The sequence below is a fragment of the Pithys albifrons genome, chromosome 22 (genome assembly GCF_047495875.1).
Source record: "Pithys albifrons albifrons isolate INPA30051 chromosome 22, PitAlb_v1, whole genome shotgun sequence".
NCBI classification, from domain to species: Eukaryota; Metazoa; Chordata; class Aves; order Passeriformes; family Thamnophilidae; genus Pithys; species Pithys albifrons.
Window position 1 is genome coordinate 4,478,057 of NC_092479.1, and position 25,504 is coordinate 4,503,560.

Consider the following 25,504-nt stretch of genomic DNA (forward strand, 5'->3'; position numbering starts at 1 on the left):
GCGTCCTGCTGGCACTGTTGGTTCAATTCACTTGTCCTTCACAGCCAGAAGAGTCAAATATGCAGTGGGATGAAAAAAAGAAAATCAGTGCACTAAGATCCATGTGTTTATGGCGGATTAATTACAGCATAACAGTAAAAGTCTGAATTATTTGACACAATTCAAACAGCCATGCAGTTTGAAGACGCTGAAGAGCGTTCCTCTGCTCCAGAGTGGGCACATGTTGTTGAAGACACTGCCCTGCTCTCAACTCCCACAGAAACCAAGAGGAACATGGAATTTTCTGCAGCTCTTCTCTGACCGGCAAAGCCCAACCACATCATGGCAGGACAGAGCAGATCCTGTGTGAACCTGCCCATGCTGCACCCTTCCCACAGCCCAGCTTGTCTATCCCACCATGGGGACACCAGTCCCAAAATGGGCAATGGGGTCACTATACCCAATGTCAGTAAAGTGACAGCACCAGTACCTGCTCCATTAGCCTTCTCTCACATGGACACAGCACCAAACCTGTCCAAAGAACTGTGCAAGGGTCATTAAAAGGGAAATATCCACAGAAATTGCCCCTTTTTTCCATATTACTCAAACACATATGCTCTGACATAATAATGTTCCACAGGCCTGCAGAACTGTCTTTTCAGCATGTTTTTGCATTATGCCTAATTCTGTCAGAGTTTTTTAGTCCCACATAACGACAGCTCAATGCAGAGTCAGATATAAATCTGGCTTAAGAGACTCTCACCAGGAATTCATTTAAAACTGTAAATGTTAAAAGATTCTGTTGCTGATTTATAGCATTTTCTTATTCCAAACGGAACTAAAATTCTTCTAAAGATACATATTCAATCATGATAAAAGCCGCATTTGGATGATGCTTCTGGTCAGATTAAGAGCCACAAAGCCCAGAAATCTGGCAATAACAGGGGAATCTGGGAATAGCAGGGACTGGGACGTTTCACTGGCTTGCTCAACGCTGTGCTGTCCTGCCACAACCTCAGTCCTACATCTCAGCCAGTGTGAAAAGGGAGTCCTGGATGCTGCTGCTTTCATGTTCCACCTATCCCCCTCCAGCCCAAGCACAATGATTTCTCTTTCTGAAAGTCCACCTGAACAGAGGAGCTGCTGCACTTGGAATGATTCCCTTTCCATTGTTTACATTGAAGGACCTCCCAGCTCTGTCAGTACAACATAAGTGCACCATGTCATTGTGCAAACAACATTTTTGTCTTAAAAAAAATGACCAATGCTACTCATTATCACCATTCTTGCAAGAATTGTTCATGTTTTGCATTTGTGAGCAGAGAAAATTGTACTGATTGAGCCTTGGGCTCCACAGCACCTGTACCACTGTACCCAAGCATGGCTGATGAAAGCACAGGAACAGTGTTTGGAATGAACCCATGCAGTGCTGACAGAATTCACAAGGGTTTTTTAAGTATTCAAGATGCAAAACGAACCACAGCCTACAGGAGGCTCACACCTTCCAGCTGTCCTTCCTAAGCATGCACCACCCAATGCTGACCTCTGCAGGAGTCCCTAATCTCATGCTGCTCCACTGAAATAAAAATCTAAATGAAAGAAGGACCAATATCAAAGACAGAAGTAAACAAGTACAAGAGTCCAGAAAGAATGTCATTCAGACATTTATATAACTAATTGCTCATAATTCACAAGCCACAGAGGCATTAGCAGAAAGGCAGAGCTCCCTGCATGGTACTACAGGAGATGCACTGACACCTCAGAAAGTGGGTTCTGTCCCAGGCCCACCTCAGCCATTTGTGCTGCTACCCTGGTGCCAAGCTCTCCTTCCTTCTTCTAAGCCTTCATGGCTCATTCAGTTCTTCCCCCTCTTTTTAACTGTTCCTGCAGGTTTAGAAAGAACAAAAAAACCCATGAAAAATGAATACTGAACTCAGCTCCAATCCTCAGCTCTTGGCCCATGCTGCTGGGTGGGTTGGTTGGTTTTGGAGAGGTTTTTCGGTTTGGAGCTTTTCCCCTCCTAATCTCTTCCCTGGTACGTTGATGGATTCTTCACTAAAATGGGAACAACAAGTCAAGTTCCTGGAGGCAGCTCCTGAGTGCTGATTGGCTCCAGTGAACTCATGATGCTCACAGCTACCATCAAACCATCCTCCCTTCTGTGGGGGCACAAAAGGGGAAATATTTCTGCCCCAGGTAAAGATCTGGCCATGACAATTAGCCAGGCCACTGGCCCGGGGAGGACAGCAAGTCTGTCCCCAGAGGGGTTTGGTGGTCACCAGCTGGCTCCCAGCTGTGGAAACTGCACCTCTGGACCTGAAATTGTGCATTGTTGTTGTTGTGTGTTGGCACAGAAAGGAAACAACCATAAAACCAGAGCAGCATCAGGGAACTGTAAATTCTTTGCAAGCTATTTTCAGACTTCTAAGAGTTTAGTCATTACTCACTTTCCAGAAAACATATAAGACAAAAAGGACAAGCAGAAAAAAAATGACCAGAAAAAAGACATTATTTGTGTGAAAGCAGTTTCCCATTGTGAGCAGTGCCAGGGCAGTAAACTGCCCAGGATTCCCTGCATTTCTCCTCAGAAACAGGTGGACCAGAAGGCTGGTGTAAAGACAGGGCCAATGTCATGTCACTCCGGTCACCTCTGGGCTGTCGGCAACATGGAACATCGGCACAGGCTGTGCTGGGGCTGCCACATCCTTTCTCACAGAGAGGAGCCAGTGGAGACCATGGATGTCACTTTCCAAAGATTAAGTATCACAGGCAGTTTCATGTTCTTTACATTTCTAAGTGGTTGATTTTTGCTTTTTCTTTTAAATAATCATAAATCCCAGCATCTGCTCCCGGGGCGGGAGCCCTTTGGCTCTGTGCTCAGCCAGAGAAGGGAACGCGGCTGCTGCAGGTGTTATTTTTAGTGCGACAGCTATTTACCAGCTCCATCCCAGAGGGAATTCAGGGAAGAAAAGGGATGCTGATGCATTTCTTACTAAATATAGAAAAGGGGGCGAGCCAACACATGCAGCGTGGCTGCAGCGACCCGCTCCCACCAGGACATGGCCTCAGCGAGGAGGATGCGGCCCCGCAGGACCCAATGCCATGGTGGAGCCGCCCCAGCACAGGCTCCCTGTTCACCTCGTTTTAACCTTCAAGCTCTTGTTGTTTGGAAAAAGCTTTTTAAAAGCAGATCTTATACCTAATTGGTTCCAATTTGAAGCCCTGATCCTGTAATGAATGGCTTCTGAAATCAAACAAAGCATTTTCAACACCAACAAAATTGCCTGTTATGAAAGCAGGACGTTTTTGGGGTAATATTGACTTTAACGGTCTGTCAAGGCACATTAACAGCAGGATGAAAACAGCCCTCCCTCTTCTCAGGCAGCCCAAATCCAGTCACTGAGAGGGGACTGTGAGCACTTGTCCCAGGCTGTGCTTCACATTCCCTGGAGTGGGCTCATTTCATATTAATTTAAAAACACACTCCTTTAAAAAATCTAAAGCTTGCTGATCAAAGAAAGGAATGTATTTCAGAATCACCCTGCTCTTCTCTGGTTTTAAGCCTTTAAAATTCTGGAGAGGCAGTTTTGACATCCAGGAGCTCTGCAGGCCCAGCCAGATGGGGCATCCTGGTCGAACTCCCTTTGTATTTCTTTTGTTGCTTCATATTTACCAAGGACCTGGAAGAAAGCACTGAGAAGGTGCCACTTGAACGTGACAGAAGGTGTTTCCAAGTGAGGCTCAGAAAAGGTGGAAAAACAGCCTAGAGCCCCAAACAAACTGCGAACTGGGCAAATGATTGACATGACACAGAGTGCATGACTGGGAAAAAATGCAAAGTAATGGGGATTGGAAGAGCAAGATGCATTATTTAGGCAGCCTGCAAAGGTCACTAATGGCATCACCACAGGGTAAGCGAGGGCATCAGGGCACAGAACCATGGGCACCTCAGACATGCCTTCATCACCATGAGCCACACCAATCAGCCCAAGACCTAGCCCACTCCCCAGGGCTCCAGCTCTGGGCCACTACCACAGCCCCACCCACAAGACAGAGACATATCTATATTTCTACAGATCAATATACACATAGTTACACACACATTCCTTGGGGCACTGCATTTCACTTCATAGTCTCCTGAAGGGCAACCACTTACAGAGTAGAAGAGTTTAATGAATTAAAGTGCACTTAAGTTAGGGAGCACTAATGAAATCCCATGTTAATTGGGCATAATTGAGAACCTAGCCCAGACACGGTTTGGATTATGAACTGCCATTTTTGGGCCTACTGAAATTAGAAGCTACCTCCTCTGAGAGCAACCAGCTGAGAACGACATGTTGGTCACCCACCTGTTATGGCTCTCTTTGTTTCTATGGGGAAAAGCACCAAGGTTTTCCCCTTATTTCCCTTTCCTGGGGTTTTCACTGCCTTACTTGGCCCTGATTCACCTTGCAACCATCCAACAGCAGCTCTAGCTCAGCCATGCTGCCCTCCCAGACACCATGGGCAGGCTCAGCACCCCTGAAGGCAGCCCAGCCACAACCCTTGATGCCCAGCAGAGGATCCCAGAGGTGCCAGCAGGGACAGCATCCAGGCATCAGTGTGCCTCAAGGGAGAGCCCAGCAGCCCCATCCCAGGAATGGGCTTTGTGCCAGTCTGAGCTCTGCTTGGAGCAACCTGGGAGTATTTTGGAAGAGAGAAGCTCCAAGGCCCTGAGCATTGTGCTGCCAAGAGGAACTTACAGCATGCGGAGATCTTCCAGCTTCTTGTGTGCACTTAAAATATTATTTAAAAATAAAAAAAGGAAAGAAAAATACAACCAATCGTGTTTTGTGGGACTGGGAGCATCAAGAGCAGGAATCGCAGTGCCTGTGCATGCCTTTGTCTTCAGCTGGTGTGGTGCCCACTTATTTGGCTCAAAATGGAGAGGAAAAATGCCATTTCCTCAGTACCCACCATGAGGAGTGGTGAGGAGGAAAGCTTGCGCTGTTCCAGATATACAAGGAATACACAGAAGTAGAAAAAGGTCATCCCACCACTTAATGTATGCAAATTATGTTAAATATTTCATTCATTAAATAGCTCAGGTTATTACTGAATTGTACCTTAAGCTGTTCAGAAAGTTCATTCTTCTTGCACTTGCTCAGTAATGTGATATAACCAAGTGAAATGAATATTTTAAAGTTTGTGCAGACAGAACATTTATTAACAATTCTCTCATTCTCAGAGTCCCTCTCCTAAGCAGGTTTTGGGCACAGTGTGACTTCACATTATCCAGAGGGAATGAATTTTGGTTTATTTTTAAAAGTTTGTTTCACTCTCAGTTTGGAAGAGCCCAACAGCCTGCGAGTTGAGCCAAACACAATCCTGCTGGGAGAGGGAAGCAGTCACAGAGCTCATTCCCAAAAGCCAGTGGAGGGAGAGGAAAGCAGCAGCAGCATTTGGGAATTTTCCTTACTCTGAGTCCACTCACCTCAGCTGTTAGCAGGGAAACAGCTCCTGCCATAGCCCATACCGTGCCACGGGTCCTGCGGGATTTCATACAAGTAATGTGAAGTGACAGAGCTCTGGCGCCCGCTGCCTCCCGTGCCCGCCGCTGCCGTCCCTGGGCCAGCCAGACAAGGGGGAAGGGGCCACTCACAGAAAGCCAAGGCAGCAGCATCCTCCCCTGTGGTGTAAGGTCATCACAGGCTCCACGTAGGGGAGTACGTCCCGGCTAACGCACCAGCACATTCCAGTAGCTCCCAGTCCCATGGACCAGTGTGCAGACCACCCTCCCTGGGGCAAGGGCAGGACACAACATACCCCAATATATGCCCAGAGGATGGCATCACACAGGCAGTGGCCCAAGGGGCAACACAGGTGTCCTCCACCACCCTCCACAGCGCTGCCTTCCACCATATCTCCAGATGACCTTCCCATTGGCATGCCATGGGCAGCTCCCGGGGAAAACCCACTGGGCTTCAATCTGGATGTTAACATGGCATAGCAGCCACATCTGCAGGAATTTCCAGGCTCAGAGGAAATACAGATGGATAAAAATAATCATCACTGGAATGGTGACTCAGGCATCTCAGTCAGTCCCTGGCCAGTGACCCAGGAAAGGAGGCTCCCTCTGGCACAAGCTTGTCCCTGGGATGAAGGTTTACAGCCTCAGCTGAGCAGACACCCTGCAATGTCTCATCAATCTCGGCTGGGAAAAACCTTTCCAATTCCACCGGGAATATGCAAACCAGGCTCCACACTGTAAATCTTCCTTTGCCACGCTAAGGAGATAAGTAGGACCTATTAACCTCCCATGTTATTTCCAACTTCATTATTGGAGCTGACACGGGGAGAGCGCGCGGTGACGGCTCTTTTTGGCAGAGTGCATGTAAATCGCTTTCTCAAAGGAAATTACTTCTCTGGGCTGAATGTTATTAATCTAAATTCTCCCTTAGTCAAATTGTTGCCCGTAATAAATATGGAACAGGTTGCTACGCTCATCTCCGGGGGCATCCTAATACAGCTGAGGTTTTCCCCTTCATTTGAAGGAGCTCCCGAGAAGCTGCTCTGCGAGAACAGACTTCACCCAAGGATGGGACCATCAATTCCAATGTCACCTGGTGTGTGAGCACCTCATGATTTCATTATGAATATGTGTTTTCATGCTGCTGGCATGGAGTGCTCCAGCACCAAAGTGAGCAGGAGCAAGCCAGGGCTGGTGAGGTTGGGGAAGCGACATGAGGCATGTCCTTGATCTGCAACATGATGTGGTGTCCTTCCATAGCCAACACCTTTCATGGCCAGGGCATCATTTATGTCAGCTTTGGTACTGTTAAAGCAGCTCAATGTCCACGGTTTAGAAGTTTATGCTCTTTCACAGTAGATACACACTTGGCATCCTCCTCATGCAACTAAAAAACCCTGGAACAATAACAGATCAAAAACTCCACAAAAACCAGATCCAAATCCAACCTAAACTTTGCCAGAGATGCAGTTAGAAATCAGAAATTTCACATCTTGAATTCTTGGAGGAATTATAAGCCAAAGGGAATTCTGTTTGAACATTATTCCTTCCTTTTACTGAGAACCAGCTCCTTGCCAGTAAAGACTTTCACAGAAATCCCCACAGAACACCGCTCCATAAAAAACCTGCAATCCTTTCTGCTCAAAGGTGGGCACCTCCAGCTGAGGGTGCAGACTGCTCATCTGAGGTACAGAGCAGGCTCAGAGCACTATAAATCCAGTGGCACAGACAGCCCTTCTCCTCATTTGTTACCAGCCGAGTGTGAAAATGTTAATGAAGGCAGCTGCAATAATCGTCGGGAATTTCCCAATTAAGATTTCGTTCACGTCCGCCAGCTCTGGCTCCTGCACGTCCCCCCCTTCCATCCAACAGCAGCCGTAATTGCCAGGCTCCATCCAGGCACCCTCACCTGGCCACCTCAACAAGGGAAATCACTGCCACTCTATTAACTCAAACTTTTATTACATGTATTCCTAGAAGAAAGTAAGTGCATAGAGATTTTAAGTGTGTATCTTCTCCCCTACACAAGTATGTTTGAAATATAACACACTGACAATGTTGGGTCAGGCAATACCACAGCACCTGCTTTTACTGAAAATCAAAAAAGAATTACAAATTAAATTTTAGGGGTGGCTCATGGCAGCTCTGACTCATGGGAAGCTGACGCCTTCCTGGTTCAGCAAGATGAGCCCTTAGAGCCGGTCTGGGTGTTGGGAGCACATCTCTCTTTAGGCAGAGCAGAAGGGAAAGAGACTCCATGATAAAACGAAGACATCCTCGCAAATAAATTACTTTCCTACCATAGTCGTGTGATTTTTAATTTTCCTCTAATTTCAGGACTGCAGCACTGATATAAAACCCCTCTAAGTGTTTTAGGGAGATGGTAATGGTCCTATACTAAAATAATTCAACCAACACTATAATTTTAGTACCACTATCAAAATGAAATAATGGCTGTTTACTGTGTTACACCTTTCAAATGACCTTCATTTGAATACAAATTGTAGCTCCAAACTCCAAAAGCTGCTCCATTACAGGAGGCAGCAAACTGAGGATGCTTACCCAGGATTTACTCTGCCAGCAGATACACAGCATACACAAAAGCCAAATGTTTTTTGGGGTTCTTTTCCTCTGAAGGTGCCTGAAACTTGCCTAAAGGAACCATGTGGATCTGACCAGGAGCCCAAGCCACAGCTCTTCATGCTGCTCCAAGTGCAATGGGAATTGCACATTCTGTGTTATCTGGAAACACTTACTGATGACGGAACTGCTCATTCACAGCTCCCTTCTCTCCCATCCATCCCAGCTTGGATGAAGAACAAGGATTACTCTGCCAATAATCAGTTATCCAGCCAAGAGAAGAAGGCAGAATGGTCCAATCTCAACCTGAGCCTGTGAAAACACCTTGATTTTTTTTTAAATTTAGGCTCTGTCTGCCCATCACAGGCTTTTGCATTGCTTTTAGGAACCCCATGCAGCCACCTCTGCCCAGAAGAGCTGCCAGTGCCTGGGCAGTAGGGAGATCCTTGGCACAGACCTGGGCAGCTGCACAAGGAACACTGTTCTCAACCCCTGGGGCCGTGCAGCTCTCACAGCTCAGCCCACGCAGCCAGAGCGGGGGCGGCCACGGGCGAGGCTGTGCAGAAGAAATTTCACTACAGACATTTCCTCGTATTCACTCATCCACCTGGGAACCCAGTCTAGCACCAGCTATTTCTCTCTAATAATGAATTTCTGCCCTTTCATCAACATTAGTCAGAACAAGCTCTGAGAAAATTCCCATTTGGTGCCAGGAATATAACAGAAAACACTGACATGACAGGCAGCAAGAAAAGCCAAGCAGTGTGCCCGGCTGCAAGGCAGCACAAGCTGCCATCACCCGATCCTGAGCCCTTCCCAAGATCATGCTTAAGCAGGGAAAAAAGGCATTATCTAAAAAAGAAGTTTCTCTGTAAGGCAGCAGAAGTTGTGCTACGAACTCCTCTGCTGCAAACACCAAAGGGATATGATCCCACAGGGATGCTCCATCCTCAGGTGCTCAGGGGCACTTGCTTTCCCCCCTCTCTCCCTCAATTCCCAAATAAACCAATGGTGATCCAGGCATCAGGCTGAGATGCCACAGTGCCTTTGGTCCTGCTTGCAACCTGAATGCAACAGAGGGAAAATCCCACATGCCAAAAATAGGGAGCGTCTGTAAACACTCCCATTCCAAGACACGTAGGTGTCATTATTCACAATGACTGAGGAGGAGGAGGAAAACCCCACTTTTTGTTTTTAATTCCCTTCTCTGTCCATAAAAGCAAGAGAAGCCCTGGCCGGCCAGGGTCTCTGGAGGGGAAGTTGCAGTGCGTGGCCACAACAGTCTGTTCTGTTTGGCAGCAGCACCATTTTGGGGAAGGAGAAAGGGAAATCCCTTCTGTAAAGGCTGACCTCTGCCTTTCTTCAGAGACACCTTTCCTCAGCAGATGCAGCCCTCCCAAGGGCAGAGCCAAGCCAGCAGAGGATGCCCCAGCTGGAGATCCTGACACAACACCCATCTCCTCTGTGGTGACATGTAGAGAAATAAAAAGGGCTTTAAACAATAGGTATTGCAGAAAACATCTGAAAACACAACAAATTAGTCATTAAAAATTAATTTTGCAAAATTACAGTCTTGTTAATAGATGCCATCATGGCTTTTCACATTCCTTTTCAGGCAGGAGGGAGGAAGGAGACTTAAAACACATTTTATTGTACTTCAACAAAAACTGAAGAGGTAGAGACCTATGCCTTTGGTAGCCTGTGTCCCACCACACTGTGTCCTGGTGCTGGGAGGACAGCCCCATTTGGTGAGGTGCCAAATAATGCGATGGGGGCAGGTGAGCACCTGCAACCCTGCGCCAAAATCCCCACCACAAAACTGACCATGGGATGCTCAACGTGATTTCCATGAGCTCAAAAGCAAGGACTATGCCAAAATACTCAAGGTCAACAGACCAGCATGGTTCGAGGTAATCTGCACCTCTTAAAACAGTGACAAATATGTTATTTAATTTTAATGAGCTTTTTTGCATCTCCAGTCTAATTACGGCATTATCAAGCACTGCTCTGAACTGCAGGTGGCTGCTCATTACTTGGGGTAAGGCTGTCACAAGCATTTTTCATGAATACTAAAAACTGCCTCATTTCACCACCCGCTCCAGAATATCCCCAGCTGATCACTCCACTTCCAAATGTGGGGTTTGGTGTGGTTAAGGGAGAGCTCCTGCAGCCAAAACCCTGAGGGAAACTGCCACATCCACCAAAACAAGTGACTTTTGGTGTCCAAGACGCTCCTGTCAAAAGTGTCGTCACAAAGCAAACATCTCCCTGTTCTGCACACAACAGTGAGGACATTCTCTGACAGGGCAGAGGAAAACCCCTGGTTTCCAGACTGCTTCTAGTTTTTGCTCTCAACTTAGTATTTGTTTTAATCATTATTAAAAGAAAAGCTCCAATGTCAAGGGCATTTTGGCAAGATCGAAATTCTTTGGTTTTCCTCTTAAGCTTTGCAAAAACCCAAATTTTTCTGCCATTTTTGGTCAATTCTTTTGACCACCTCTGCTCATGGGCTGCTGTTTCCTCCATGCAGTGCAAAGCTGCTAAGCTCAAGTCCAAAGGACTCAGTAACAAGCAGGAATCAGGTATTTTAATCCTCCCCAAACTCCTTTTTCCCTGCAGGGTTTGGTGAGCAGAGGCAACAAAGAAGTGATAATGAAATCCCAACAGCAAATTTTCCTCTTCCAAAGCAGGGAGGCAAGGAGGACACCCCTCTGCAGCAACCCCAAATCCTCATCCCTCAGGAGCCAGGAGCAGCCCAGCTCACCCCTGGAATTACTGCCAGGGACACCGCAGGAAACCGAGGACAAGGAGCTCGTCCTGCTCCCCCGGCATCCTCATCTGTGCTCACTGACGGCTGGTGGGGATGAGGATGCAGCACCCGGACAAACTCCCGCACACCAAGAATGCACGAGTGTGTGTGTGTTTGCATGTGTGTGTATGTATGCGTGTGTGTGTGTACATGTGTGTTTGCACGTGTGTGTATGCGTGTGGATGTGAGCATTGTGCACATACGTGTGTTTGCATGTGTGCGTGCACGTATGCGTGTGCATGTATGTGTGCATGTGTGTATGTGTGCATGCGTGTACCTATGCGTATGCACACACCTACGTGCGTGCATGCACATGAAAGGGCACACACGACACACACCGCAGGGCAGCCCAGCACACACGTGAACGCCGGAGGAGCCGCGGTTTGGGAAGGAGCGTCCCCGCCGCTGCTGCAGTCCCGGCGTGTCCCCCTGACCTTGCTGCAAACCGCAGCTGCCTTTGGGACGCGGGATCGCTGCCAGCGGGGGCCCCACACGGCAGGGGCTGGCGAGGCAGGGACACTGCCCGGGTCTGCGGGGAATTGTTCCCTGCGGGAGAGGCAGCCGATGGGGCACCGCGGGGGAGTTGCGTGGCGAGCTCCGCGTTTGCTCAGCCTGGCCCCGGAGGAGCTCCCGGCTCTCCCTCCCCGCTCCCTCCAGGCCCCTCTCCAGATAAGCACATTGACTTTAAACTAAAGCGTGTGCCAACAGCTGCAGCCCCGCGACCGGAGCAGGCAGAGATGTGGCGCTGAATGATAATTAAATACATTCTCATCATCTGTCATTTTTTACTGCAGGTGCCAGTGTAATAAATCCGAGCTTGACTCTTCTGTCAGCTGGCAGCGAACATGTTTTAACGCCAAATCCCAGGGGATGAATTCAGAATGGATTGGCTTTGCACAGGGAGGAGCCACCTTTAACACACCCAAGTGGGTAACGCATACGTGATTGCATTCGTAACACTTTTATTATTTTGGTGACACCTTTGAACCTGCTCCTACAGGGAAGGCAAACACCTTCACCTCTGTCTCCCCCCACACGTGGCCCCAGCTCTGCTCTCCTCAACCCCTAGCACTGTCTCAGCATCTTGGTGTACCCATGACCCATTAGGGGTACTAGAATTTTGGTCAAAGAGGAAAAAAAGTTAAACAGCAAAATTTAAAGAAAAAAAATTAACTAGAACAACTGCAACTCAGAAAATTCAGCATTTAAGTTACTATGCTGTAAACCCAACTTGTTCCTCCAGTGCACAGTGATGGAGCAGCTGTTTCCCCACGGATGGATGCAAACCTTTCCCCAGTCATCTTGCGGAGAACAGTGAATCCTTTGCTGCAGATGCTGCTGGGACATCCCGTGTGACACCATTTTCCACATGCCTGTGATGCAGCACCACCCCCTGAAGTGTAATGATGCTGCAGGAGTGAACTGTTTTGGTTGAAGTAAATTTGTTATTTTACCAATAGTTTTCTTCTCTTTGCCTTTTGCACACAGCCTGGCTGATGCACGGACCGGGTACAAATCCAGGTGCTGCAGGAGGCTTCTGCCTCCGAGCTGGCCCCTGTGCCAGCAAGGATGGCAAGCCTGGCCATGGGGACCAGCCCCTGTGAGCCAAGGTGGGGAGAGCATGGAGCACGAAGGGAGAAGCCAAAACACTGATGAGAACCATCCTCCCGGTTTTGCTAACGAGTACCAGTGCCTTGGCGTGCTGGGGCTGGGGCTTGCCAGCTGCACCCGCTATTTATAACGCTGGCACTTACATAATTAGAGCTCAACAACTTAAAACACAGGCCTGGAAATCAGAACACTTTATTTACCCAGGCAAAGCTATGTATCAGTGTAGCTGGCTTTCCACTGGTGTTTATGGAGCACCTGGAGGAGTCTCTCGGCCTCCGGCTGCCCTGAATGGCATTTCCCTCCTCACAGCATGGGCTGATGGGAAACAGGTAAATCCTTCAGCAGCACTCTCCATCGTCCAGGACTTGCTGTGCTTTCAGCCTTAAAAAAATCCTGATCTTAATCTGGGGCAGAAAACGCATCTGAAGGGGCAAACAGCTCTGGGTCCTGCCCCACAGTGGGCACAGGTGCCTGTGCTTGCCCCCAGGTGGTTTTTATCTACATTCACAGTGTGCTCCACTCCTTGATCATTTTTAACTTTGGCCAGGTACTTTCCCAGACATATGTGTGTCCTGGAGCCACAAATGCCTTTTTTGACAAATTAAATGAAATTAAATCATAAACAAGCTAAGTGGCTACAGAAGAGCAGAACTCCCCTTTGGTGTGCAGGAACCAAACCTGGTGCTGCTGCTTTGTGGTTTCCTTGGCAAACACATGGTTCTGCTTGGCTCTCCCTCGCTGGAGCAGCAGAAGCCCTGTAACACCTATCAGAACACAGGTACAACTCCAAAAAAACCTCCAGGAAAAGCCATGACTGAATTCAGAAGCAGGAATCACTGACACAGTACTTACAGAATGGTTACACCTCCCACAGTGAGACTGTCCTGAGATGGGGTTCTCGCTGCCCACCCCTGCACATTCCTACACCCACCATACCCAAACTCGGGATCCACCAGTGCCAAAAATACCTGATGTGGGTTTGTGATTCCCCACGCCAGTGCTGCTGCCCACAGCATCGCCTGTGCTGTAACACCTACTTTAAATAAAAGCACGTTTTCCTTTCATTAAAAACAGACCCACGGCTTAAAGATTTGGATGCCACAGCAAAGCAAGTTAAACATTTACTTTCTATTAAAACATCTAAATGAGAAGATTAAAACCTGTTTTACATTTAACAGGCAAAGTCAAATCAGCACAGGAGCAGCTTAGCAGCTACTTAGAGCCAAGGCCTTCTGATGTGCAGAGGTAATCAATTTATGGAGGGAGGGATGGGAGGGATTTCCTAAAACTACTCATAAAGGGGTAAAAAAAAAAGCACACCTACATGTGAACAAATCTCCTTTCTGTCCCCACACCCCTCTCTCAGAGCCGTTCCGCTGCAGCTCCAATCAGCTCACTCCTGCTGACAGCTCTTGCCCCAGATTCCCCCATAAAATATTTTCACAGCTTATTACTCTATTTAGCACATTGCACGCTTAAGCTCTTTTGTTTATTTTTCATTTGAGATGGCAGGAGGAGACGATCCAATGGAATGCATAAGGGGGTTATTGACTGTGTTTAGTGGCAACTGTTCACAGGAGCAGCAGTTAAGAGGTCACGGAGGTGACGCAGACACAGCTGACTGCTGCAGGAATTTATGCTCTAATTTTCTAACATCCAAACAGATTCTGCCTGGTAACAGAAACCACCAAACTATGGCTAGTGCCTGCCAAGGCAGAATTCCCCCAGGAAACTGAATGTCTCCCTTTACAGGGCCAAAATCCAAGTCTATTTGTAGTTGCCTGCAGCTGATCTAACAGCATTCGGACACAAGACCAGCTCAGGTTTGCCATGTGGGTGCTGAGGCAAACCTCCTGCTGCTGCCAGGCATCTCATCCACAGTGTGTATTAGCCCAGCTTCAGGATCACCCATTCCACCAGGTTTTGGTGATGTAATTTCAGACGAGTGCCAAACCTGCAGGGTAACACAAAGCACTGTAGCTGCTGTACATCATCCTTCATCCAAACACCTGGGATCCAAACCCAGGTAACTGAACCGTCAGGTGCAGCAATTCCCCTGTGGCCGGCGGAGAACCCCACAGGGACTCATACACAGATCCCAGTCCCAGCATTCACAGGGTACTGAGTAGCTGGTTTTACACCCCCCCACACCACAGCTCCAGCAGGTGATCTTGCTGCCATTAAAGGAAGGACTCAGTTCCCACACTCCATGTAACAGAATTAGATTGAATCCCCCTACATGTCCTAGAGGTCATTCCAAAGAGAAGTCTCTACTTCAGTTTCTTTTTCTACTTGGTTTCAAAAGTTTATTTAAGTGAAAAGCAGAAGTGAGGGGCCGAGCAGACACATGCAGCCCTCGAGGGGGAAGGCTGTATACTTTTAAAGAATCACACTTAAATTCAGGGTGAAGCAGGACCCAGTGGAAGGGAGAATCATGTGGAAGTGCTGCACTATGCAAAAGGAATAATACCTTTAATTAAAATATTTGAAAGAAAAGCTGCACAGCCAGGAATCAAAAGAAGGTCTCACCATTATTTCTCCTCTGATGATGCTGAATAAAAGGGTCCAACTTACAAATTATTTTAGGATAGAACTTAGAGGCTCTAGCTGCAAGCAAATGCAGACTAAACATACTATATACAGACAGGAAAGCAGCTGGGTGGCTACAAGGCTCACTGTCAAGAAGCCACACGACCCACTGGCCATGGACAACGCTCAAGGGGAAGGGTCCCTGTATCTGCTATGAGGCAGGGGGCACAGGAACAGCCCCCGGACACTTTGCAACTACCACATGCTTGACCCTGTGGCATCTGCATTGCTGGCGTTCCTGCTGCCATCACTTGCAGAAGTGGAAACCCAGGGGACGGCCACGGGATGCTGCGAGCCCCAGCGCTGAGCTCCACCTGCGCCGCTCCCCGGGCACGACTCAGGCACTGCCCTTGCCAGAGCCACGGCGTTGGCTGCCCTACAATCGCCGTCTCCTCCAAGCCCCGGTCTCCTCTGCAAACCTGCACATTCAGTGCCTTCACAGCACCCTCCTGTGGGGATTCCGCGTCCGTACAGACACGGGGGCAGCTGGAAGCGGGGCGCGATGGAAACCCTTCTCCTCCTCATCCTCCTCCGGCGATGCCGCAGGGACAAGCACTGCAGCCGCCTCAGCCGCGGCTCGGAGCACACCGGGCCGTCCTGCCGGCACGCACCGAGTCCCCTTTCCCCAGCAGGGCTGGGTGACGAGGTGATGCCAAATGAACCGCTGCCACCGGCATAGTCAGGACAGGATGGACAACCCTGGGGGCTGCGGCCAGTGAAACTCCCAGCACGGCCGGCGTGAAACCAACCAACGTGTTTGTCTGTAACCTGCTGATTCACAAAGCCAAGCAGTGACAGGTAATTACAAAAAGAACCAAAAATAAATGGATAAAGCAGATTTCCTGTAGCAATCCCTGACAAATACAAACGGCACCTCAGCTCCTTCCCTGAGGTGTGCAATTGCCCCCCATGGGGTATATCAGTGATTAAAACCTGCTCTCAAAACGAGGGAAACCTTCACTTTGCAGCAAATCATTTGGAACCACTTTTGCATTTTAACACTTTTGTTTTTCATGGTGATGCTGCATTTTCATGCAGATACTTAAAAGCATTTTTATCACAAGTTACACAACACTTTGCACCACAATGAAGGCCAGACAGTACACTCATTTTTAAAAGAAAGATTTTGAGAGAGTTTATAATTACTACTCAACATTTAAGTTTTTTTAAAAAGTTTGCATGTTACTTTGCTGATTTACAGCATTCAGAGTGGTACCAAGATACAGAAATGCCAGATATCAGACACCTTCCCACTTTTTCCAATGCTGCTGCAAAATTAGTGTTGGATAAATCTCAAAACTGAACTACTGATCCCTCCCAGGTTATGCAGTAATTTAACAACCCTTAGCACACATGACTTGCAGAGCACACACAGAGTTCACTCATGCAACACACATAGGAACATGTGCTATCATTCACTTTTGAAGTCTCTCACACCAGAATGATTCACCTGAAGAGATGATGCCTCTGCAGGAACAAACTAAGTTTTTTGCTTCTCAGATGAACAGGATTTTTAAACAAGTCTGGCAGACAAACATTAGATGAAGCACAGACACACTATAGACACCCATCTCTAGTTTAGATGCTCTAAAGCAAGGTAAGAGTGATCGTGGGAGGGATGATAATCCCTCATTTACTTTTTCCTGCACCTAAAGAGGGAAGTTCTTTCCATGCCCTTAATTATCTGGCAATGACTGCTTTCACTTCTTGGGAATGGCACATTTTTCCCATCCCTGGAGCACACTAGTACCCTGTCATGGAAAAGAATACGCCATAGAATCAATCACAGAAGCTGTCAGAGAAGAGAATCTAGTATGGAAGATAAAGGTGCAAAACTGCAAGTAAAAACTGCCCTTCTATTGCCAGAAAGCCTTTCCAACCTGGACAGTAACTAAACCCTCCTCTTGAAAGTTAAAAACTCACTACACTCATGAAACACTGAGAAATAAAGATCTGCTCAGCTACCAAATTCTGAAGACTTAACTGAGCTCTACAGCTGCTCTTCCAGGGCAATGAAAGGCTGAGGCTGATGGCAGGATGGTCTGTGGAGTCTGGAGGCGAGGGCTGAAATCCATCCAGCAGAACTCAGGAAATAGGGAAGCAGATGTGGCAGAACAGAGCAGGCAGAGCTGCAGCAAGATGCACCAACTGCATAATTTTTGTTGTTACTGTGCCACGAGGTCTGTGTCCAGGGAAGGCTGAGTAGGAGAGGAGACTCTCACCACTACTGGATGTACAACATGACTTACTACTACCATCACAAACTACAGCACGATCTGAGCAGCAGCAGCAGGATTTTCTGGATGAAAATGCTCCATTTCTACCTTGAACAGTATCAGTTCTTCCTCCACTACCCAGCTCTGCTCAGGGAATAGTAGGGCAAGGCTATTCCCAGATACAAAGAAAATGTGCCTTAAACAAACGGAAAAGAAAGGCAAATAAAATGTTTGATATTAAAGTCTTGCAAGTTTGTAGCCTTTTATAGGAGGGAAATAATCTTCGCAGCTGGAAGGACATGTCTTCTGGCATCAAGGTCAGAACTTCTTAAGGAACAGTGAAGCACAGACTGGCCCTAACTCAACAGGTACCTCAGGGCACTGTTCTCTGGCTGCCACCTTCTACACATCCCCCAGAAAAGTGAAGCCACAGCCTAAACCCTGGTTATCAAATTACACACAAATCCAACTACTGAATCAGTTATTCCTCAGCCTCTCCTCAGCCCACTGCCCTGCTAACATGTGAGGGCCAAGAGGGACAGAAAGTGAACAGATGGACTTGGGTGACAGAGCACTGGGAAGGCACATCGTGCACCACGGCACCTTCCAGGGCCCTTGCAAAGAACTGAGAAAGGCAAGTTGTAGTATTTGTTTCATACATTCATCACAACAGGAATATCAGCCAGATCTAGACTAGGTCCAAGGGATAATCACTGTAATTAGCACTTCGTTCATATAATTACCAGCAGACCCTGTAACATTTTACAATGGAGGTAATTACCCACATTTTACAGCTGAGGAAACAGATACAGTGCAGGTGAGTAACTTAAAAGAAATCATCAGTGAAAGTGTGGCACAGCCAGAGACTGCAATTATCCTTATTCCCAGCCAAGGCTCTCCCCAATAATCCGTGCTGAATTCACTTCTGTCTTGTGGGAAGGAATCCAGAGAAAATAAACACTAACTGGAATTTCCAATGTCAAGAAGAGCTGAAAAGCAGACAAGCCAAACCTGAAGGAGAAATAAAAACACATGTTTATCACTGAGCATTTTCTGACCTGAATTGCAGCTACGAGTGGGGGACAGGCAGAGCACCCTGCTCTAGCAGACACAAAGCCAACATGGGGTGTCAGGTGCTACAGTTCTACTTCTGAAGCAGAGGAAAAGCAGAAGCAGAGGGGCGGGTCAGGCCCAGCTGCCCAGCAGTGCCGGCTCACCCCCTCAACTATCAGAGACCTTAATGCGCTTTGAGAAGTTAGAGTAAAGCAGGAGCAATAAGTAAAGGACTTTGCAAACCAATGCACACCCAGAGCAGCAAGCAGGGTGACAAGCCTGAGAAATTCACTTCCAGCCCAGGGAGAAGCTCCCCAGAGTGGCCGCCAGGGTGCCCCAGTTCTGCACCCCAATAGCTGGTGCCCTGCTGCGAGGCCAGAGTGGCACTCAGGCTCTGCTCTGGGAAGGGGGAATTCCCTTCTCCACCAAACAAGAGCAGCAGGATCCGTGCCTAGAAACCACCAGCCCTGAAACATGAGGAGGGGTCTGCTGCCACTTGCTCAGTTTACTGTGTACAGTCAGGTGCTGCACAGAAATCTGTGTTTTCCCAGACAGAGGCTTGGACAGGGAGGACAGACCTGTCCTGTACCTTCATCCTGCATGTTTGGATGGTTTTCAGTATTAATAGAAAACAGAGTGTACATGTGCCAACTGATACATTTGATTTTCAAAAGTAGACCAGGCCAAAGTGAGCCAGTTGCTGCTGCTTATGTTATATTAAATGAGCAGTACATGCATGAGACACACAGGTGTCTATTAGGTTGAATAAAGCAGATTACAGTAATCCAACCCCAGATGCATTACCTGAACTGCAAGATATGCAATGCTCTGAATCTTGTACATGTGCCAAAGGCTTCATTTCAGCTCTTCAGCATTTTGTTAAGGTTAGCATGTAAAAGTGTCCAGCAGCAAAAGATACAGCACAGATTTCCAGATTAAGACTTGTTTCAGGAGTGCTTTTAGCAACATTCTGGCTTTAAGTAACAGAAAACCCTCACAAGCAGGAGCAACTCTCTCAATAAAGTATTCTCTCAATATTTAAATAGACAAATGTTTTGCTTTGCAAACATCTTGCAGCATTTGTGTAGCTCTTTGATTAAGTGCTTGAAGAAAACATATTTGAGTTCCTGCTCCGTACAAAACACGCTGAATAAAGTGAATTAAGTTCCATCATGTCCTGCCATCTGAGGGTCAGCTGTTGCTGTTCCTGCTGTATCCAGCAGCACTGCAGCAGAAACCTGAGGACAGATTTTATGCTGGGGCAAATGCTATTGCTGGGTCAACAAAGCAGCTTCTCTTGCTAATATTTACTAATTTTTATACAGGAAACTGAGGACAATTCCTATCTCCTTCCTTCCCAAGGGCTCTACCTCCTCCTCCCTCAGCATCTCTAGCATCCTGTAAGCCCATGCAACAGCTGAACAGGCATAACCCATATTACTACACCGATTTCTGCAAATAACCATCTGCATCTAACACAATACATGGAAAGACCACAACAAAGCATGCACCACTCTGTCACCCCCACCACCTTGGGAGCTACACCCAGCTAGTTCCATGACTCAGAGCGCTTACCTTATGAAAGGAGGCAGGATGGACATGACAAAACATGAAATGAGAAAAAAAAAGAAGAAACAAGACATTCTAACCATCTTTAAAGCTCATCTGTTTTTATATTATTGACTCCAATTCCCAACATTAAACATTTTTATTCCATCTCTTCTTTTTCCCTGCTATTTGTTCTAGCAGGAGGCAGCCAACAGCCAGCCCGCTGCACAGGGAGGGAGATTCCCTTTGGTTTCCAGACGTCTAAATAAAGGTTTTTTTAAAAATTGCTTCCTTGGAAAGGCAAGGCATTCACATCTAACTGCTGCCAACATAAAATATGTGTTACAAGGAGGAAAAAACAGTCTTCAAGGAGTTTTCTTGGGCAAAATAAGTATTTTTTCCACTGAGTTTTAAAAATCTTGTTCTGGAGACTGAAGAAATAGCTCAAGATGATTTCTAGAGGCTCCTTCTTATCAGGCTGACAGGCAGCATTAAACCTAGAGCCAAAGCCAAATCCCAGCTATCCCAGACACACATAACGAGGAGCAGCAATCGGTGTGCCAGAACTGACGACTCCAGGCCTCCAAAAATTAGAGCTAAAATTTGGAACAGGATGGGAAAGGAAAAAACTACCCAAATGCTTCAAGCACTGATGTAGGCTGTGATGGTCCAGCATAGCTTCATAGTCATGGGATCAGAGAAACTCACACACCAGCATGGAGGGGCTGGGCAGAGAATTCTGTGAATTCTCAATCTGTCACGTTATTTTAACACATAATTCTGCCACACAAAGGCAGTTTCAAAACAGAGATCTTGTGACTAAGCATAGAGAACAGTGCTGGAAATACCTTTCTCAAGCAGGGATGCCAATTCAAACTAGCTGGTTCCTGAACCAGGCTCTGGTGATGATGGTGAATCCCCACTGCTCAGGTAGAACCTGCTGGGTGGGGCCTGATCCCCCCAGGCCTTTCAGGACTCACAAGGAAGGAGCAGCTCAGTTTCAGCCCTGTGAGGCAGCAGGACCCCCAGACAAGGGAGCAGAACTTGCTGGGTGTTCGGGTGGGCTTCAGGCTCCTCCCAGGCCAGACACCAGCAGAGCCCACTGAGACTATGTGAACGGCTCACTACAATTTTAATCTGTAGTTCTAATGAATGATATAAAGTTTTACAAGCATCAACAAGGCTCTGAGAAGACCTAAATCCACTTCAGTGCTCATTTAGAAGCTTCATCTGTGTGCAATTAAAACTTCAGCATTAAATGTTAGAGAATGAAATAATGAGACACTTAAAAAGTAATCTGTACTTCAGTGGGCCGTGCTCTGTGGATTTCACATGATCATTTACCAGATAAAAATAGAACCTGGCCAAAATCTGTCTTACCCATTGGTTCCCTTTCAATAGGAAAATGGAAAGAACCAGCCACTAAGCTTTGGGGGCTTTGCCATCCCACGTACACACCTAAGCACAGCCATGCCTAAAGCACAGCTCCAAGCATTGATAACTTCCCTTTGGACTCCAACGATAACGGAAAAATAAATGTAAATTGAGTTTCAATTGAGGTTTTCATTTTGGTCTAAAGCCTAATCTTTTATTAAAACAGCTATCAGTTTGGAGCTGATGGTTAGGAAAAGTTATCTTCAGGACAGGGAACAAAATTTCAAAAGCAAAGAATAGTTCTTATTCATAAGAGTATCTGAAATGCTCATATGGTTACTTTAGCCTATCAAAATGTGACTGAGGGGGACACGGATGGGCCATAAGAATGGGTTTTACTGAACAAAAGAACTGTAGAAAAAATGCAAATGGAAGCAAAGAGGTACATAAATATCAAAATAGATTAAGTACTGGGAAAACAAAAGTAAAAAAAAAGTAAAGTATTATACAGGCAACATACACACAGTTGAACTTAAAAGAAGCAAACGCAATGAAAATTACAGTTTATTAATAACTGAAATAAAGTTTATTCAAGAAAAGCCAACATTACACATCCTCATAGGAAAAAAAAAAGACATTTGGGGAGGTCAAAGACCACTACAGTTTAAAATGATGAAATGTTACAGCTTACACACCAAAATTAAAAATGAAATGAAATTAAAAAAAATGAAATGGTTACCAAAGTAATGCAGGTCAAGGGATCAAAGATGAAGGGTCACACACTATTAAAAAGAAATCCAAAAGGGCGTCTGCATCAAGATCTCTGCAAAACAAAGGAGCTTCAGTGAGTAAAACTAGAACCTTCTATGGAAGCACATCAAAGCTCTCGCACTCCACACCCAGCCCGTGGCAGCGCCCTCGGTTGCCTCCTGCTCCCGCCTGTGCCAGCGGCTGCTGACCCTCCTGTGGCCGCTGACCCTCCTGTGGCCACCGACCCCTCCTGCGGCTGCACCACCCTGGCGACACCAGGAGACTCCTTACTCCAGCCACTCTGGTTTGTTACTATTAACCTCCCTGCAGATGGGCTCCTCCAAGTTTCCCAGTTTCCATACTGGGGCGCGGCTTTCTTGATGCCCAAACTGTTTTCAGCGCCAAGGGCACGAGGCAGCGCAGCCCGAGCATCGGCTGCAGGGCAGAGCACACGGTCCCACATTGGCACTGACCAACACCTGTGCCAGGGAGACTCTGCTGAGGTCAGAACACACTGGCTGTCAGTACAACCGTCCGATCATGGCTTTTATGGAAAGCTTGATGTGCTTTTTCAAGAGTTTGCTTTATTCACTGTAACTGTGGAAATCTGGTGATATTGACACACATCTGCACTGAACCCCTTCACATTGTAACGTATTTGCTTCAACACTACAATAAAAAAGTAATTCAAATGTGGTTTCCAAGACAAAGGCCTCTCCTCCTAGAATTTCAATTACACAGAAGCTATAAAACAACCTTTGCTACCCATTTCCAAGCAAGATGCAGTCAATTATCTATAATAAATTTATGCAGAGAACGTAGTATTTACATCAGATAACTTTTGGAGAAAGACAACCACCAAGGGCATTGCATTCCTCCTCATCCCAGCATCCCTGGCAAGGCATTAACTTTTGGGAGTCTCTTATCTGGACCAAACCAGTGTGCTTGAAGCCAAGAAACAAACTTGCCACACAAAACTCTGTCTTTGTAAGGCAAAGAAGCCCCCAGTGTCAGAGAATCACCATATGTAACACTGACATGTTGTGCAAGGATTTAATCTGTCCAGAAAATACATCTCATCTTTCCATATCTCTCTTGTTTCATGCATGTCACAGTCAGGAACTCGCCAGAGAACGCAGGAAGGCCTCCCCAGCAGTGGTGTCTCACAACCCTCCTGCTAAAGCTCCTGCCACGTGCTGGAATTACAACTCGGCTCCTGCCATTATTTTCAACACTTATCAATTCCAACTTCTGTGAACCAAACCAGTAAGTCCACATTTCCATTGCTCCCTCACCGTTTTGCTGGGCTGGCTCCTCTCACCACAACTCATACTGCAGGTGTTCCAGACGACCTCGCTGTGAAGGAAATCAGTTTGGGAACCCAGACACTTCACAATAACTCAACAGCACAGACACAGACTGCAGTGACTTAGGAGCTAATTAAATCCAAAGGCATCAATGTGAGGAAGACCCCAGAGTTCAGGAAATTTCAGAGAGGTGCCACACAGGGACATGCCCCCAGGGCATACCAACGTGGGGCTCCCTCACTAGTTCTCAAGTAACACAAAGATGAGTTTTAGATAACTCAAGAACATTTTACCACTGGGACAACAATGGCCTCCAAGGAGGGGCAGCTCTGCAGGGTTTTCCCAGTGCCTGGCTCGCTCCAGGGCTGTGCTGCAAACAGCTCCCGGCCTGAGCTCTGTCAACAGCAGAGCAGACACCAGATCCAAAGGAATGAGCACAGAGCCTTAGTTATTCTTTCGCCCCACTGCAGTAATTCCAACCCCTCCCATTCTCCCTGGGACACTATCCCTGCAATGATCCCCGCAATGATCACTGCTTTCACAGGAAACAAACTGATTTCCCTCTTTCTCTTAGGCACTACCCCTGCAGAAAACCTGTGCTTTCACTGGCACTAATTTTTCCTTCATATCTGGTTTTTCTTTTTCACCTAAATCCCCTTCATTTCTTTCTTCCAAATGCAACAGACATCCTTGAAAGCAGCAAACCTGAGATCAAGATGACAGGATTTCAACCACTTTTACGAAATATAATCTCCTTGGTTCCCATTCACTTGCCAAGTGAACCAATTCCTTTGTGTGTGTGCATGCCAGGCCTGGCAGAAACTGAGATTGACTTTGTAAATTGACTTTGTTGTAACATTTTCCTTGTAAAATGAGGTACAACGTACAATTTCTGCAACACCAGTGAGTATTTTACTCGGTGCTGGGCAAGCAAGAGACCCAGATACATGATGCAGTGGTACCCAGCACTACTGCTGGTGTTCCTGCAGATAAACAGGTAAATACTAACTGAATTAATGCACTCTGATGACTCTCTCATGTTTCAAGAAGAGTTTCCATAACTGGTAACTCCAACTTTTTATTCCCCACACACCGGATTCCACTTTCTATTTTGATACTACACTTCATGGTAACCATATGTGGTTAAAAAGGATGAACTGCAGCAGATGACACAGGTTAGGAAAAGCACACCATGTTCATCAGCTGGAGGAAATATTCCACCTTATTTTCCCACACTCCCAGAGCAATCTACCATTTTTTTGTTAATTGTGTTGAGTATAAGACAAAGATTTCAGAGCCACTCTACAACTGCTGTCCAGGTATCTGGACACACATGTATTTTGCTTCTGAACTACAGTCATCTCACAACTCATTCTTAGTGGAGGAACCTAAGGATGTCCAACAGCAAAAAAAAAAATTCCACCGGACCAATTCTACTCCTAACTAATGTCTAGAGAGTTTCACAAGTATTCAGCAGTACTTTGACAGGTTACTAACGGCAAAGAGTCAGGTGGTTAAATACCACCATCATTTTATAGTTTGTGTATACTATGCTAAAACTAATGATGAAGCAATTTTTTTCTCAGGCTATCATTAAGTTTCCAAAAGTTAATTTAATTCATTCAATCGAGCTCATTTGTAAAACAAAGTGCATTATCCCCAACCCTCCATTTCATCTGTTTGCTCTGCTTTACAGTAGCCACTCCGTTTCCAGCACTCTGACACACTAAATGCCCAGAACCACCAAAAAAGCCATTTTTCATCAGCATCCGCGTGAACCAAAGGGAAAGGAAAAAAGTTAGAGGTTTTCCCAAGAGGACAAGTGATCAATCTCTCTGTGTTTAAGCATGAACAGCATGGCAGGCATTACTGCTCTTGTTCCAAATGGTCAGGACCAGTAACTAACCTTCCAATTCTGCTCAGTCCCTGCTCACAGCACAGACTGAGGAATTGCAAACGCAATCCCAGCAGCACATTCCTACTCTGCACATTAAGCAAAGGACAGAATTTCATTAATTTCACAAAATAAACCCACAATGAAGTGTTCTCATTTTTTCTATTTCATTCACTGATCAGCCTCAAACCCCAAGCACAGACACAGCGGGAGGAGCCACCCCCGTGTGCCACAGTCCCAGTCAGGTGTACGAACACTTTGCTACTGCTCTGCTCTCCTCACACT

The 25,504-nt window shown here is 46.7% G+C and overlaps 1 protein-coding gene across 8 annotated transcripts in view; it reads right to left on the reverse strand.

Moving 5' to 3' along the window:
- The window catches only part of CAMTA1 (calmodulin binding transcription activator 1), a 231,532-nt gene that overhangs the window by 176,835 nt on the left and 29,193 nt on the right, over window positions 1–25,504 (reverse strand). Inside the window, exon 1 of one of the 8 annotated variants that reach the window (XM_071575911.1) lies at window positions 22,008–22,093. The exons of the other annotated variants lie outside the window; for them this stretch is intronic. The gene's annotated coding sequence lies outside the window, so the exon portion shown is untranslated. Of the gene's footprint in view, window positions 1–22,007; window positions 22,094–25,504 lie in introns of those variants that run through there. 8 annotated transcript variants of the gene reach the window in all.